At 32.7% G+C, this 19684-nt stretch overlaps 3 non-coding genes across 3 annotated transcripts; all 3 read left to right on the plus strand.

Moving 5' to 3' along the window:
• Positions 1–5612: 5612 nt before the first annotated feature.
• Positions 5613–7607, plus strand: LOC119561934. The gene has a single exon (XR_005221542.1). It is a non-coding gene; the product is annotated as a small subunit ribosomal RNA (ribosomal RNA).
• Positions 7608–8266: 659 nt separating this feature from the next.
• Positions 8267–8445, plus strand: LOC119561915. The gene has a single exon (XR_005221524.1). It is a non-coding gene; the product is annotated as a 5.8S ribosomal RNA (ribosomal RNA).
• A 401-nt stretch (positions 8446–8846) lies between these two features.
• Positions 8847–12817, plus strand: LOC119561952. Its single transcript, XR_005221559.1, has one exon. It is a non-coding gene; the product is annotated as a large subunit ribosomal RNA (ribosomal RNA).
• The last annotated feature ends 6867 nt before the right edge of the window (positions 12818–19684 follow it).

The raw sequence follows: 19684 nt of genomic DNA on the forward strand, positions 1-19684 counted from the left end.
GTTTGGCAATACAATAAAGAAGACCAATCTAATCCATATAAAACTAAATGTATTATATGGATATGCTTAGGAAACCCATATATTCATAAAAAAAAATTATGTATAGAAAATTATACATATATCTTTTATATAAATGAATCGTATGGATATCGCCTTATGGTAGGTATAATAACTTTTTAAGGCATAATAATGTATAATATAGAAAATATACATTGAAATATAAATGCATTTTTATAGATATGGCGGCATATAAGTGCCATATACACAAGAATAAATAATAGAATTTACCAATATATAATTAAAATGAGATATATAAACCTAGTGAGGGGCTGCACTAGTATATGAATCGTATGGATATGGCTTATAGGTATAATACCTATAAGGCATAATAATGTATAATATAATAAATATAAATTAAGATATGAATGAATTATATAAATATGGCATAGAAATGCCATATACATACATAAGAATAAATGGTAGAATTTACCCATATATCACTGAAACACGATATATAAACCTAATGATAGCTGGCACTAGTACTGTAAACATGCACGCAATAGTGCGTGGGGTAAAAAACTACTATAGGGAGGTGGTCGTTGGCGGGCCCCTCCTCGTATTGGTCAAAACTTATGTTATGCATATGAATTTGTCAATACTATATAGAACGCCAAGCATATCCATATAAACTATGGATATGCATAGAAATCCATACAAAAGTAAAAAAAAATTATGTATAGAAAAATATACATATATTTATATAAGTGAATCGTATGGATATGGCTTATAGGTATAATACCTATAAGGCATAATAATGTATAACAAGTAAATATACATTGAAATGTGAATGCATTGTATGGATATGGCATATAAATGCCATATATATAGAAATAAATTGTATATCAATGATATAACAATTATAAACCTAGTGAGGGGCGGCACTAGTGAATGAATCGTATGGATATGGCTTATAGGTATAATACCTATAAGGCATAATAATGTATAATATAATAAATATACATTAAGATATGAATGGATTGTATAAATATGGCATAGAAATGCCATATACATAAGAATAAATGGTAGAATTTACCCATATATCACTGAAACACGATATATAAACCTAGTGATAGCTGGCACTAGTACTGTAAACAGGCACGCAATAGTGCGTGGGGTAAAAAACTACTATAGGGAGGTGGTCGTTGGCGGGCCCCTCCTCGTATTGGTCAAAACTTATGTTATGCATATGAATTTGTCAATACTATATAGAACGCCAAGCATATCCATATAAACTATGGATATGCATAGAAATCCATACAAAAGTAAAAAAAAATTATGTATAGAAAAATATACATATATTTATATAAGTGAATCGTATGGATATGGCTTATAGGTATAATACCTATAAGGCATAATAATGTATAACAAGTAAATATACATTGAAATGTGAATGCATTGTATGGATATGGCATATAAATGCCATATATATAGAAATAAATTGTATATCAATGATATAACAATTATAAACCTAGTGAGGGGCGGCACTAGTGAATGAATCGTATGGATATGGCTTATAGGTATAATACCTATAAGGCATAATAATGTATAATATAATAAATATACATTAAGATATGAATGGATTGTATAAATATGGCATAGAAATGCCATATACATAAGAATAAATGGTAGAATTTACCCATATATCACTGAAACACGATATATAAACCTAGTGATAGCTGGCACTAGTACTGTAAACAGGCACGCAATAGTGCGTGGGGTAAAAAACTACTATAGGGAGGTGGTCGTTGGCGGGCCCCTCCTCGTATTGGTCAAAACTTATGTTATGCATATGAATTTGTCAATACTATATAGAACGCCAAGCATATCCATATAAACTATGGATATGCATAGAAAACCATACAAAAGTAAAAAAAAATTATGTATAGAAAAATATACATATATTTATATAAGTGAATCGTATGGATATGGCTTATAGGTATAATACCTATAAGGCATAATAATGTATAACAAGTAAATATACATTGAAATGTGAATGCATTGTATGGATATGGCATATAAATGCCATATATATAGAAATAAATTGTATATCAATGATATAACAATTATAAACCTAGTGAGGGGCGGCACTAGTGAATGAATCGTATGGATATGGCTTATAGGTATAATACCTATAAGGCATAATAATGTATAATATAATAAATATACATTAAGATATGAATGGATTGTATAAATATGGCATAGAAATGCCATATACATAAGAATAAATGGTAGAATTTACCCATATATCACTGAAACACGATATATAAACCTAGTGATAGCTGGCACTAGTACTGTAAACAGGCACGCAATAGTGCGTGGGGTAAAAAACTACTATAGGGAGGTGGTCGTTGGCGGGCCCCTCCTCGTATTGGTCAAAACTTATGTTATGCATATGAATTTGTCAATACTATATAGAACGCCAAGCATATCCATATAAACTATGGATATGCATAGAAAACCATACAAAAGTAAAAAAAAATTATGTATAGAAAAATATACATATATTTATATAAGTGAATCGTATGGATATGGCTTATAGGTATAATACCTATAAGGCATAATAATGTATAACAAGTAAATATACATTGAAATGTGAATGCATTGTATGGATATGGCATATAAATGCCATATATATAGAAATAAATTGTATATCAATGATATAACAATTATAAACCTAGTGAGGGGCGGCACTAGTGAATGAATCGTATGGATATGGCTTATAGGTATAATACCTATAAGGCATAATAATGTATAATATAATAAATATACATTAAGATATGAATGGATTGTATAAATATGGCATAGAAATGCCATATACATAAGAATAAATGGTAGAATTTACCCATATATCACTGAAACACGATATATAAACCTAGTGATAGCTGGCACTAGTACTGTAAACAGGCACGCAATAGTGCGTGGGGTAAAAAACTACTATAGGGAGGTGGTCGTTGGCGGGCCCCTCCTCGTATTGGTCAAAACTTATGTTATGCATATGAATTTGTCAATACTATATAGAACGCCAAGCATATCCATATAAACTATGGATATGCATAGAAATCCATACAAAAGTAAAAAAAAATTATGTATAGAAAAATATACATATATTTATATAAGTGAATCGTATGGATATGGCTTATAGGTATAATACCTATAAGGCATAATAATGTATAACAAGTAAATATACATTGAAATGTGAATGCATTGTATGGATATGGCATATAAATGCCATATATATAGAAATAAATTGTATATCAATGATATAACAATTATAAACCTAGTGAGGGGCGGCACTAGTGAATGAATCGTATGGATATGGCTTATAGGTATAATACCTATAAGGCATAATAATGTATAATATAATAAATATACATTAAGATATGAATGGATTGTATAAATATGGCATAGAAATGCCATATACATAAGAATAAATGGTAGAATTTACCCATATATCACTGAAACACGATATATAAACCTAGTGATAGCTGGCACTAGTACTGTAAACAGGCACGCAATAGTGCGTGGGGTAAAAAACTACTATAGGGAGGTGGTCGTTGGCGGGCCCCTCCTCGTATTGGTCAAAACTTATGTTATGCATATGAATTTGTCAATACTATATAGAACGCCAAGCATATCCATATAAACTATGGATATGCATAGAAAACCATACAAAAGTAAAAAAAAATTATGTATAGAAAAATATACATATATTTATATAAGTGAATCGTATGGATATGGCTTATAGGTATAATACCTATAAGGCATAATAATGTATAACAAGTAAATATACATTGAAATGTGAATGCATTGTATGGATATGGCATATAAATGCCATATATATAGAAATAAATTGTATATCAATGATATAACAATTATAAACCTAGTGAGGGGCGGCACTAGTGAATGAATCGTATGGATATGGCTTATAGGTATAATACCTATAAGGCATAATAATGTATAATATAATAAATATACATTAAGATATGAATGGATTGTATAAATATGGCATAGAAATGCCATATACATAAGAATAAATGGTAGAATTTACCCATATATCACTGAAACATGATATATAAACCTAGTGATAGCTGGCACTAGTACTGTAAACAGGCACGCAGTAGTGCGTGGGGTAAAAAACTACTATAGGGAGGTGGTCGTTGGCGGGCCCCTCCTCGTATTGGTCAAAACTTATGTTATGCGTAAACATATGATTTTGTCAATACTATAAAGAAAACTTGTTTTGTACATACAAAACTAAATGAATTATATGGATATTGAAAAATAAATGGCATTATATCCATATAATGAAAATATACTTGTATTCTCTTATTATAAGAGAGAATACCGTATAGTTGGTTGGCAAAGACAATTGAAAATACCCGAATTGCAGATGATGGGTTCAAAAACTACTATAGGGTGGTGTAGCAAATAATATGAAGATGATATATCCATATAATGGATATACACTAGTATTCTCTTATTATAATAGAGAATACCATATAAATGGTTGGCAAAGACAATTGAAAATACCCGAATTGAAGTTGACGGGTTCAAAAACTATTATAGGGTGATGTAGCAAATAAAATAATGAAGATATATCCATATAATGGAATTATATGTGTATTCTCTTATTATATGAGAGAGTACCAAACGGTTGATTGGCAAAGACAATTGAAAATACCCGAATTAAAGATATTGGGTCCAAAAACTACTATAGGATGGTCAATGGGCCGGCCATCTACTATTGACGTGACAAAATACTGTCTGTCGGTAGAGAAGATATTAATCCGTCAAATTTGTTTCTTTATTCATTTATGAATATGAGACTTGGCTCCACGGTTAATATTTTAAGCCCAAAGATAATAATGTTGAAACAAAGGCCAAGGTTTCTATTATACATAGAATAACAAATTGTTTCCGAACTTTATCGTTAATCCAAATAAATAATTACAATTGAGGCAGGCTAATAATGATATATATTTTGTATTGATAATCTTGATATATATGTATATTGGTCTGCCATTATCACATACTGAGTTATGTGATAATTCCCTGCGGGGATAAATTAAAAGAGGTGTCCCTATATTAAAAGAAAATAATATATATATATATTATTTTTTCTAACGTACATATCATATATGCGCTCGGTTTTATATTATATATTACCAAAGAGTCTTATATGAATATATACAGATAAATTTTAAATTTATCATCAAAATACAAATGATTTAATTCAATATTTTATATTGGTTAAACAAAAATTGTACATGTGTGGATACAATAATGACGTATGTCGAACAAAAAAGATATTTTAGAATGAAATATGCAAATATAAAGAAAATTATTACGTATTACGAAAAAAAATATTGTGTTTTTAACATCAATAATTAAAAAACTTGTTATTATTAGTGGCGGAACAAGTATATATTGTGAAAACAACAAACGTATACGAATGCTATATAAAAATGGCCGTATTCGATAGAAAACAATCTATAAAATTTATATTGCTAATTTCTATTCAAAAATATGAATGAAATATGAATAAAAACATTATTCTGGTTGATCCTGCCAGTAGTTATATGCTTGTCTCAAAGATTAAGCCATGCATGTCTAAGTACACACGAATTAAAAGTGAAACCGCAAAAGGCTCATTATATCAGTTATGGTTCCTTAGATCGTTAACAGTTACTTGGATAACTGTGGTAATTCTAGAGCTAATACATGCAATTAAAACATGAACCTTATGGGACATGTGCTTTTATTAGGCTAAAACCAAGCGATCGCAAGATCGTTATATTGGTTGAACTCTAGATAACATGCAGATCGTATGGTCTTGTACCGACGACAGATCTTTCAAATGTCTGCCCTATCAACTTTTGATGGTAGTATCTAGGACTACCATGGTTGCAACGGGTAACGGGGAATCAGGGTTCGATTCCGGAGAGGGAGCCTGAGAAACGGCTACCACATCTAAGGAAGGCAGCAGGCGCGTAAATTACCCACTCCCAGCTCGGGGAGGTAGTGACGAAAAATAACAATACAGGACTCATATCCGAGGCCCTGTAATTGGAATGAGTACACTTTAAATCCTTTAACAAGGACCAATTGGAGGGCAAGTCTGGTGCCAGCAGCCGCGGTAATTCCAGCTCCAATAGCGTATATTAAAGTTGTTGCGGTTAAAACGTTCGTAGTTGAACTTGTGCTTCATACGGGTAGTACAACTTACAATTGTGGTTAGTACTATACCTTTATGTATGTAAGCGTATTACCGGTGGAGTTCTTACATGTGCTTAGATACTTGTATTTTTTCATATGTTCCTCCTATTTAAAAACCTGCATTAGTGCTCTTAAACGAGTGTTATTGTGGGCCGGTACAATTACTTTGAACAAATTAGAGTGCTTAAAGCAGGCTTCAAATGCCTGAATATTCTGTGCATGGGATAATGAAATAAGACCTCTGTTCTGCTTTCATTGGTTTTCAGATCAAGAGGTAATGATTAATAGAAGCAGTTTGGGGGCATTAGTATTACGACGCGAGAGGTGAAATTCTTGGACCGTCGTAAGACTAACTTAAGCGAAAGCATTTGCCAAAGATGTTTTCATTAATCAAGAACGAAAGTTAGAGGTTCGAAGGCGATCAGATACCGCCCTAGTTCTAACCATAAACGATGCCAGCTAGCAATTGGGTGTAGCTACTTTTATGGCTCTCTCAGTCGCTTCCCGGGAAACCAAAGCTTTTGGGCTCCGGGGGAAGTATGGTTGCAAAGCTGAAACTTAAAGGAATTGACGGAAGGGCACCACCAGGAGTGGAGCCTGCGGCTTAATTTGACTCAACACGGGAAAACTTACCAGGTCCGAACATAAGTGTGTAAGACAGATTGATAGCTCTTTCTCGAATCTATGGGTGGTGGTGCATGGCCGTTCTTAGTTCGTGGAGTGATTTGTCTGGTTAATTCCGATAACGAACGAGACTCAAATATATTAAATAGATATCTTCAGGATTATGGTGTTGAAGCTTATATAGCCTTCATTCATGGTGGCAGTAAAATGTTTATTGTGTTTGAATGTGTTTATATAAGTGGAGCCGTACCTGTTGGTTTGTCCCATTATAAGGACACTAGCTTCTTAAATGGACAAATTGCGTCTAGCAATAATGAGATTGAGCAATAACAGGTCTGTGATGCCCTTAGATGTCCTGGGCTGCACGCGCGCTACAATGAAAGTATCAACGTGTATTTCCTAGACCGAGAGGTCCGGGTAAACCGCTGAACCACTTTCATGCTTGGGATTGTGAACTGAAACTGTTCACATGAACTTGGAATTCCCAGTAAGTGTGAGTCATTAACTCGCATTGATTACGTCCCTGCCCTTTGTACACACCGCCCGTCGCTACTACCGATTGAATTATTTAGTGAGGTCTCCGGACGTGATCACTGTGACGCCTTGTGTGTTACGGTTGTTTCGCAAAAGTTGACCGAACTTGATTATTTAGAGGAAGTAAAAGTCGTAACAAGGTTTCCGTAGGTGAACCTGCGGAAGGATCATTATTGTTTAATATCCTTACCGTTAATAAAAAAATTTGTTTTTATTATAATAATATAATATATTATAGTAATACAAATAAAATATAAATTGCCAAAAATATGATCTTTTATAGATCAAATATAAAATTTCGAACAAGCAAATCGAAATAATAATTGTAATAATAAATATATTATTGCATTAAATAAGAGATAAATAAATAAGCAAAAGCAAACAAATAACAAATTCGAACAAGCAAATCGAAATTATTAAATTTATTTAATATTATTATTATATTGTATATTAAATGCAATTAATTAATAAAACACTGTGTGTATATGGACCATAATATACACGCGTTGCGATATGTATTGTTCATCTCAGTTATGCGCATACATTGGATAATGCAACAACCTAAAATGTACAATGTTGTACCTGATTATTACAGGTTAATGTTTTATATAAATTTCAATATATATCGCTAAAAAAAAGTATTAATACCGTAAATGCCATTTAAAAAATACTTGATATATTATTGGTTATATGAAACTAAGACATTTCGCAGCATTCGTTTTAGGTATAAAAATCAATTTATTGAAGGAATTGATATATGCCAGTAAAATGGTGTATTTTTAATTTCTTTCAATAAAAACATATATGACAAAATTACCAAACCAATATATAAAACTCTAAGCGGTGGATCACTCGGCTCATGGGTCGATGAAGAACGCAGCAAACTGTGCGTCATCGTGTGAACTGCAGGACACATGAACATCGACATTTTGAACGCATATCGCAGTCCATGCTGTTATGTACTTTAATTAATTTTATAGTGCTGCTTGGACTACATATGGTTGAGGGTTGTAAGACTATGCTAATTAAGTTGTTTATATAAATTTTATAATGAAATTTTATAAGCATATGGTATATTATTGGATAATAATAATTTAATTATTATATTATTCATAATATTAACAAATATATGAAAAACATTATCTCACATTAGTAAATAATTTGAATGTGAAAAACGAAGAGAAATATTTTCTTTTTCAATCAAATAATACTGAGAAATGTCTAGCATAAAAAATTTATCTAGAATTGTCTCTTATTAAAGATTAGTAAATAGAAAGCCGTTGACAATATTATTATTCTTCGTTGATTCGTTAGACCAAACAAATGCCATACAAATATATAAAATATATAACGAATTTAATAAAATGTTTTATCATTATATATAAAGAATTAATTGCAAAAAAAGTTATACACAACCTCAACTCATATGGGACTACCCCCTGAATTTAAGCATATTAATTAGGGGAGGAAAAGAAACTAACCAGGATTTTCTTAGTAGCGGCGAGCGAAAAGAAATCAGTTCAGCACTAAGTCACTTTGTCTATATGGCAAATGTGAGATGCAGTGTATGGAGCGTCAATATTCTAGTATGAGAAATTAACGATTTAAGTCCTTCTTAAATGAGGCCATTTACCCATAGAGGGTGCCAGGCCCGTATAACGTTAATGATTACTAGATGATGTTTCCAAAGAGTCGTGTTGCTTGATAGTGCAGCACTAAGTGGGTGGTAAACTCCATCTAAAACTAAATATAACCATGAGACCGATAGTAAACAAGTACCGTGAGGGAAAGTTGAAAAGAACTCTGAATAGAGAGTTAAACAGTACGTGAAACTGCTTAGAGGTTAAGCCCGATGAACCTGAATATCCGTTATGGAAAATTCATCATTAAAATTGTAATATTTAAACAATATTATGATAATAGTGTGCATTTTTTCCATATAAGGACATTGTAATCTATTAGCATACAAAATTTATCATAAAATATAACTTATAGTTTATTCAAATTAATTTGCTTGCATTTTAACACAGAATAAATGTTATTAATTTGATAAAGTGCTGATAGATTTATATGAATACAGTGCGTTAATTTTTCGGAATTATATAATGGCATAATTATCATTGATTTTTGTGTTTATTATATGCACTTGTATGATTAACAATGCGAAAGATTCAGGATACCTTCGGGACCCGTCTTGAAACACGGACCAAGGAGTCTAACATATGTGCAAGTTATTGGGATATAAACCTAATAGCGTAATTAACTTGACTAATAATGGGATTAGTTTTTTAACTATTTATAGCTAATTAACACAATCCCGGGGCGTTCTATATAGTTATGTATAATGATATTTATATTATTTATGCCTCTAACTGGAACGTACCTTGAGCATATATGCTGTGACCCGAAAGATGGTGAACTATACTTGATCAGGTTGAAGTCAGGGGAAACCCTGATGGAAGACCGAAACAGTTCTGACGTGCAAATCGATTGTCAGAATTGAGTATAGGGGCGAAAGACCAATCGAACCATCTAGTAGCTGGTTCCTTCCGAAGTTTCCCTCAGGATAGCTGGTGCATTTTAATGTTATATAAAATAATCTTATCTGGTAAAGCGAATGATTAGAGGCCTTAGGGTCGAAACGATCTTAACCTATTCTCAAACTTTAAATGGGTAAGAACCTTAACTTTCTTGATATGAAGTTCAAGGTTATGATATAATGTGCCCAGTGGGCCACTTTTGGTAAGCAGAACTGGCGCTGTGGGATGAACCAAACGTAATGTTACGGTGCCCAAATTAACAACTCATGCAGATACCATGAAAGGCGTTGGTTGCTTAAAACAGCAGGACGGTGATCATGGAAGTCGAAATCCGCTAAGGAGTGTGTAACAACTCACCTGCCGAAGCAACTAGCCCTTAAAATGGATGGCGCTTAAGTTGTATACCTATACATTACCGCTAAAGTAGATGATTTATATTACTTGTGATATAAATTTTGAAACTTTAGTGAGTAGGAAGGTACAATGGTATGCGTAGAAGTGTTTGGCGTAAGCCTGCATGGAGCTGCCATTGGTACAGATCTTGGTGGTAGTAGCAAATAATCGAATGAGACCTTGGAGGACTGAAGTGGAGAAGGGTTTCGTGTGAACAGTGGTTGATCACGAGTTAGTCGGTCCTAAGTTCAAGGCGAAAGCCGAAAATTTTCAAGTAAAACACAAATGCCATACAAATATAATTATATTATATAAATCAAGCTAATTAATATACTTGAATAATTTTGAACGAAAGGGAATACGGTTCCAATTCCGTAACCTGTTGAGTATCCGTTTGTTATTAAATATGGGCCTCGTGCTCATCCTGGCAACAGGAACGACCATAAAGAAGCCGTCGAGAGATATCGGAAGAGTTTTCTTTTCTGTTTTATAGCCGTACTACCATGGAAGTCTTTCGCAGAGAGATATGGTAGATGGGCTAGAAGAGCATGACATATACTGTTGTGTCGATATTTTCTCCTCGGACCTTGAAAATTTATGGTGGGGACACGCAAACTTCTCAACAGGCCGTACCAATATCCGCAGCTGGTCTCCAAGGTGAAGAGTCTCTAGTCGATAGAATAATGTAGGTAAGGGAAGTCGGCAAATTAGATCCGTAACTTCGGGATAAGGATTGGCTCTGAAGATTGAGATAGTCGGGCTTGATTGGGAAACAATAACATGGTTTATGTGCTCGTTCTGGGTAAATAGAGTGTCTGGCATTTATGTTGGTCACTTGTTCCCCGGATAGTTTAGTTACGTAGCCAATTGTGGAACTTTCTTGCTAAAATTTTTAAGAATACTAATTGGGTTAAACCAATTAGTTCTTATTAATTATAACGATTATCAATTAACAATCAATTCAGAACTGGCACGGACTTGGGGAATCCGACTGTCTAATTAAAACAAAGCATTGTGATGGCCCTAGCGGGTGTTGACACAATGTGATTTCTGCCCAGTGCTCTGAATGTCAAAGTGAAGAAATTCAAGTAAGCGCGGGTCAACGGCGGGAGTAACTATGACTCTCTTAAGGTAGCCAAATGCCTCGTCATCTAATTAGTGACGCGCATGAATGGATTAACGAGATTCCTACTGTCCCTATCTACTATCTAGCGAAACCACAGCCAAGGGAACGGGCTTGGAATAATTAGCGGGGAAAGAAGACCCTTTTGAGCTTGACTCTAATCTGGCAGTGTAAGGAGACATAAGAGGTGTAGAATAAGTGGGAGATATTAGACTTCGGTTTGGTATCGCCAATGAAATACCACTACTCTTATTGTTTCCTTACTTACTTGATTAAATGGAACGTGTATCATTTCCTAGCCATTATACGGATATATTTATTATATCTTATGGTATTGGGTTTTGATGCAAGCTTCTTGATCAAAGTATCACGAGTTTGTTATATAATCGCAAACAAATTCTTTAATAAAACGGTGCATTTATGTATTTTTGATTTGAAAATTTGGTATAACTCCAATTACTCAGGTATGATCCAATTCAAGGACATTGCCAGGTAGGGAGTTTGACTGGGGCGGTACATCTCTCAAATAATAACGGAGGTGTCCCAAGGCCAGCTCAGTGCGGACAGAAACCACACATAGAGCAAAAGGGCAAATGCTGACTTGATCTCGGTGTTCAGTACACACAGGGACAGCAAAAGCTCGGCCTATCGATCCTTTTGGTTTAAAGAGTTTTTAACAAGAGGTGTCAGAAAAGTTACCATAGGGATAACTGGCTTGTGGCGGCCAAGCGTTCATAGCGACGTCGCTTTTTGATCCTTCGATGTCGGCTCTTCCTATCATTGTGAAGCAAAATTCACCAAGCGTTGGATTGTTCACCCATGCAAGGGAACGTGAGCTGGGTTTAGACCGTCGTGAGACAGGTTAGTTTTACCCTACTAATGACAAAACGTTGTTGCGACAGCATTCCTGCGTAGTACGAGAGGAACCGCAGGTACGGACCAATGGCACAATACTTGTTCGAGCGAACAGTGGTATGACGCTACGTCCGTTGGATTATGCCTGAACGCCTCTAAGGTCGTATCCGTGCTGGACTGCAATGATAAATAAGGGGCAATTTGCATTGTATGGCTTCTAAACCATTTAAAGTTTATAATTTACTTTATAAACGACAATGGATGTGATGCCAATGTAATTTGTAACATAGTAAATTGGGAGGATCTTTGATCACCTGATGCCGCGCTAGTTACATATAAAAGCATTATTTAATACAATGACAAAGCCTAGAATCAATTGTAAACGACTTTTGTAACAGGCAAGGTGTTGTAAGTGGTTGAGCAGCTGCCATACTGCGATCCACTGAAGCTTATCCTTTGCTTGATGATTCGATAATAAAGATGTTGCAAGCGGGCATAATCATTATGCTTGCTTGCAGCATCGCACGCCACTTTGTTTGTGGTGTGTAAGGTAGGGAAGAAGAAATATAAAAGACCTAAATTGGAAACATCAATATATAAGTAAATATTGAACAAACAAAATGTATCGTCATCTTATTAGTGACGCGATGATAAAGTGGCAAACATATTCCATGTATAAATATTCCTATGGTATTAAAATTCAAGTAAAGAGGACATATATAAAAGTTTGTATATATGGTTCATTCAATGGTAGCAGCGGTTGGTTGGTTGGTGTCTGCTCCTCTTATTGTTCAAAACTTATGTTATGGTAGCAAGTCTATATCGTCATATTATTAGTGACGCGAAAAAGTAGTGGCAAAACATATTCCATGTATAAATAAATATTCCTATGGTATTGAAATTCAAGTAAAGAGGCCATTCAAGTAAAGAGGACTTATATAAATATAAGTATATATAATGGTAGCAGCGCGGTTGGTTGGTTGGTGTGTCTGCTCCTCTTATTGTTCAAAACTTATGTTATGGTAGCAAGACTGTATCGTCATATTATTAGTGACGCGAAAAAGTAGTGGCAAAACATATTCCATGTATAAATATTCCTATGGTATTGAAATTCAACTAAAGAGGACATATAAAATTACTATCAATGGTAGCAGTGGTTGGTTGGTTGGTGGTTGGTTGGCGGCTGCTCCTATTATTGTTCAAGACTTATGTTATGGTAGCAAGTCTGTATCGTCATATTAATTATTAGTGACGCGAAAAAGTAGTGGAAATCATATTCCATGTATAAATAGATTCCTATGGTAATGAAATTTTCAAGTAAAGAGAGGACCATTCAAGTAAGAGGACATATAAAAAGTAAGTATATGTTCCTCCAATGGTAGCAGTGGTTGGTTGGTTGGCGGCTGATCCTCTTATTGTTCAAAACTTATTTTATCAATATGAGTTTGGCAATACAATAAAGAAGACCAATCTAATCCATATAAAACTAAATGTATTATATGGATATGCTTAGGAAACCCATATATTCATAAAAAAAAATTATGTATAGAAAATTATACATATATCTTTTATATAAATGAATCGTATGGATATCGCCTTATGGTAGGTATAATAACTTTTTAAGGCATAATAATGTATAATATAGAAAATATACATTGAAATATAAATGCATTTTTATAGATATGGCGGCATATAAGTGCCATATACACAAGAATAAATAATAGAATTTACCAATATATAATTAAAATGAGATATATAAACCTAGTGAGGGGCTGCACTAGTATATGAATCGTATGGATATGGCTTATAGGTATAATACCTATAAGGCATAATAATGTATAATATAATAAATATAAATTAAGATATGAATGAATTATATAAATATGGCATAGAAATGCCATATACATACATAAGAATAAATGGTAGAATTTACCCATATATCACTGAAACACGATATATAAACCTAATGATAGCTGGCACTAGTACTGTAAACATGCACGCAATAGTGCGTGGGGTAAAAAACTACTATAGGGAGGTGGTCGTTGGCGGGCCCCTCCTCGTATTGGTCAAAACTTATGTTATGCATATGAATTTGTCAATACTATATAGAACGCCAAGCATATCCATATAAACTATGGATATGCATAGAAATCCATACAAAAGTAAAAAAAAATTATGTATAGAAAAATATACATATATTTATATAAGTGAATCGTATGGATATGGCTTATAGGTATAATACCTATAAGGCATAATAATGTATAACAAGTAAATATACATTGAAATGTGAATGCATTGTATGGATATGGCATATAAATGCCATATATATAGAAATAAATTGTATATCAATGATATAACAATTATAAACCTAGTGAGGGGCGGCACTAGTGAATGAATCGTATGGATATGGCTTATAGGTATAATACCTATAAGGCATAATAATGTATAATATAATAAATATACATTAAGATATGAATGGATTGTATAAATATGGCATAGAAATGCCATATACATAAGAATAAATGGTAGAATTTACCCATATATCACTGAAACACGATATATAAACCTAGTGATAGCTGGCACTAGTACTGTAAACAGGCACGCAATAGTGCGTGGGGTAAAAAACTACTATAGGGAGGTGGTCGTTGGCGGGCCCCTCCTCGTATTGGTCAAAACTTATGTTATGCATATGAATTTGTCAATACTATATAGAACGCCAAGCATATCCATATAAACTATGGATATGCATAGAAATCCATACAAAAGTAAAAAAAAATTATGTATAGAAAAATATACATATATTTATATAAGTGAATCGTATGGATATGGCTTATAGGTATAATACCTATAAGGCATAATAATGTATAACAAGTAAATATACATTGAAATGTGAATGCATTGTATGGATATGGCATATAAATGCCATATATATAGAAATAAATTGTATATCAATGATATAACAATTATAAACCTAGTGAGGGGCGGCACTAGTGAATGAATCGTATGGATATGGCTTATAGGTATAATACCTATAAGGCATAATAATGTATAATATAATAAATATACATTAAGATATGAATGGATTGTATAAATATGGCATAGAAATGCCATATACATAAGAATAAATGGTAGAATTTACCCATATATCACTGAAACACGATATATAAACCTAGTGATAGCTGGCACTAGTACTGTAAACAGGCACGCAATAGTGCGTGGGGTAAAAAACTACTATAGGGAGGTGGTCGTTGGCGGGCCCCTCCTCGTATTGGTCAAAACTTATGTTATGCATATGAATTTGTCAATACTATATAGAACGCCAAGCATATCCATATAAACTATGGATATGCATAGAAAACCATACAAAAGTAAAAAAAAATTATGTATAGAAAAATATACATATATTTATATAAGTGAATCGTATGGATATGGCTTATAGGTATAATACCTATAAGGCATAATAATGTATAACAAGTAAATATACATTGAAATGTGAATGCATTGTATGGATATGGCATATAAATGCCATATATATAGAAATAAATTGTATATCAATGATATAACAATTATAAACCTAGTGAGGGGCGGCACTAGTGAATGAATCGTATGGATATGGCTTATAGGTATAATACCTATAAGGCATAATAATGTATAATATAATAAATATACATTAAGATATGAATGGATTGTATAAATATGGCATAGAAATGCCATATACATACATAAGAATAAATGGTAGAATTTACCCATATATCACTGAAACACGATATATAAACCTAGTGATAGCTGGCACTAGTACTGTAAACAGGCACGCAATAGTGCGTGGGGTAAAAAACTACTATAGGGAGGTGGTCGTTGGCGGGCCCCTCCTCGTATTGGTCAAAACTTATGTTATGCATATGAATTTGTCAATACTATATAGAACGCCAAGCATATCCATATAAACTATGGATATGCATAGAAATCCATACAAAAGTAAAAAAAAATTATGTATAGAAAAATATACATATATTTATATAAGTGAATCGTATGGATATGGCTTATAGGTATAATACCTATAAGGCATAATAATGTATAACAAGTAAATATACATTGAAATGTGAATGCATTGTATGGATATGGCATATAAATGCCATATATATAGAAATAAATTGTATATCAATGATATAACAATTATAAACCTAGTGAGGGGCGGCACTAGTGAATGAATCGTATGGATATGGCTTATAGGTATAATACCTATAAGGCATAATAATGTATAATATAATAAATATACATTAAGATATGAATGGATTGTATAAATATGGCATAGAAATGCCATATACATAAGAATAAATGGTAGAATTTACCCATATATCACTGAAACACGATATATAAACCTAGTGATAGCTGGCACTAGTACTGTAAACAGGCACGCAATAGTGCGTGGGGTAAAAAACTACTATAGGGAGGTGGTCGTTGGCGGGCCCCTCCTCGTATTGGTCAAAACTTATGTTATGCATATGAATTTGTCAATACTATATAGAACGCCAAGCATATCCATATAAACTATGGATATGCATAGAAATCCATACAAAAGTAAAAAAAAATTATGTATAGAAAAATATACATATATTTATATAAGTGAATCGTATGGATATGGCTTATAGGTATAATACCTATAAGGCATAATAATGTATAACAAGTAAATATACATTGAAATGTGAATGCATTGTATGGATATGGCATATAAATGCCATATATATAGAAATAAATTGTATATCAATGATATAACAATTATAAACCTAGTGAGGGGCGGCACTAGTGAATGAATCGTATGGATATGGCTTATAGGTATAATACCTATAAGGCATAATAATGTATAATATAATAAATATACATTAAGATATGAATGGATTGTATAAATATGGCATAGAAATGCCATATACATAAGAATAAATGGTAGAATTTACCCATATATCACTGAAACACGATATATAAACCTAGTGATAGCTGGCACTAGTACTGTAAACAGGCACGCAATAGTGCGTGGGGTAAAAAACTACTATAGGGAGGTGGTCGTTGGCGGGCCCCTCCTCGTATTGGTCAAAACTTATGTTATGCATATGAATTTGTCAATACTATATAGAACGCCAAGCATATCCATATAAACTATGGATATGCATAGAAAACCATACAAAAGTAAAAAAAAATTATGTATAGAAAAATATACATATATTTATATAAGTGAATCGTATGGATATGGCTTATAGGTATAATACCTATAAGGCATAATAATGTATAACAAGTAAATATACATTGAAATGTGAATGCATTGTATGGATATGGCATATAAATGCCATATATATAGAAATAAATTGTATATCAATGATATAACAATTATAAACCTAGTGAGGGGCGGCACTAGTGAATGAATCGTATGGATATGGCTTATAGGTATAATACCTATAAGGCATAATAATGTATAATATAATAAATATACATTAAGATATGAATGGATTGTATAAATATGGCATAGAAATGCCATATACATAAGAATAAATGGTAGAATTTACCCATATATCACTGAAACACGATATATAAACCTAGTGATAGCTGGCACTAGTACTGTAAACAGGCACGCAATAGTGCGTGGGGTAAAAAACTACTATAGGGAGGTGGTCGTTGGCGGGCCCCTCCTCGTATTGGTCAAAACTTATGTTATGCATATGAATTTGTCAATACTATATAGAACGCCAAGCATATCCATATAAACTATGGATATGCATAGAAAACCATACAAAAGTAAAAAAAAATTATGTATAGAAAAATATACATATATTTATATAAGTGAATCGTATGGATATGGCTTATAGGTATAATACCTATAAGGCATAATAATGTATAACAAGTAAATATACATTGAAATGTGAATGCATTGTATGGATATGGCATATAAATGCCATATATATAGAAATAAATTGTATATCAATGATATAACAATTATAAACCTAGTGAGGGGCGGCACTAGTGAATGAATCGTATGGATATGGCTTATAGGTATAATACCTATAAGGCATAATAATGTATAATATAATAAATATACATTAAGATATGAATGGATTGTATAAATATGGCATAGAAATGCCATATACATAAGAATAAATGGTAGAATTTACCCATATATCACTGAAACACGATATATAAACCTAGTGATAGCTGGCACTAGTACTGTAAACAGGCACGCAATAGTGCGTGGGGTAAAAAACTACTATAGGGAGGTGGTCGTTGGCGGGCCCCTCCTCGTATTGGTCAAAACTTATGTTATGCATATGAATTTGTCAATACTATATAGAACGCCAAGCATATCCATATAAACTATGGATATGCATAGAAATCCATACAAAAGTAAAAAAAAATTATGTATAGAAAAATATACATATATTTATATAAGTGAATCGTATGGATATGGCTTATAGGTATAATACCTATAAGGCATAATAATGTATAACAAGTAAATATACATTGAAATGTGAATGCATTGTATGGATATGGCATATAAATGCCATATATATAGAAATAAATTGTATATCAATGATATAACAATTATAAACCTAGTGAGGGGCGGCACTAGTGAATGAATCGTATGGATATGGCTTATAGGTATAATACCTATAAGGCATAATAATGTATAATATAATAAATATACATTAAGATATGAATGGATTGTATAAATATGGCATAGAAATGCCATATACATAAGAATAAATGGTAGAATTTACCCATATATCACTGAAACACGATATATAAACCTAGTGATAGCTGGCACTAGTACTGTAAACAGGCACGCAATAGTGCGTGGGGTAAAAAACTACTATAGGGAGGTGGTCGTTGGCGGGCCCCTCCTCGTATTGGTCAAAACTTATGTTATGCATATGAATTTGTCAATACTATATAGAACGCCAAGCATATCCATATAAACTATGGATATGCATAGAAATCCATACAAAAGTAAAAAAAAATTATGTATAGAAAAATATACATATATTTATATAAGTGAATCGTATGGATATGGCTTATAGGTATAATACCTATAAGGCATAATAATGTATAACAAGTAAATATACATTGAAATGTGAATGCATTGTATGGATATGGCATATAAATGCCATATATATAGAAATAAATTGTATATCAATGATATAACAATTATAAACCTAGTGAGGGGCGGCACTAGTGAATGAATCGTATGGATATGGCTTATAGGTATAATACCTATAAGGCATAATAATGTATAATATAATAAATATACATTAAGATATGAATGGATTGTATAAATATGGCATAGAAATGCCATATA

Source organism: Drosophila subpulchrella, unplaced genomic scaffold (assembly GCF_014743375.2).
Source record: "Drosophila subpulchrella strain 33 F10 #4 breed RU33 unplaced genomic scaffold, RU_Dsub_v1.1 Primary Assembly Seq387, whole genome shotgun sequence".
NCBI classification, from domain to species: domain Eukaryota; kingdom Metazoa; phylum Arthropoda; class Insecta; order Diptera; family Drosophilidae; genus Drosophila; species Drosophila subpulchrella.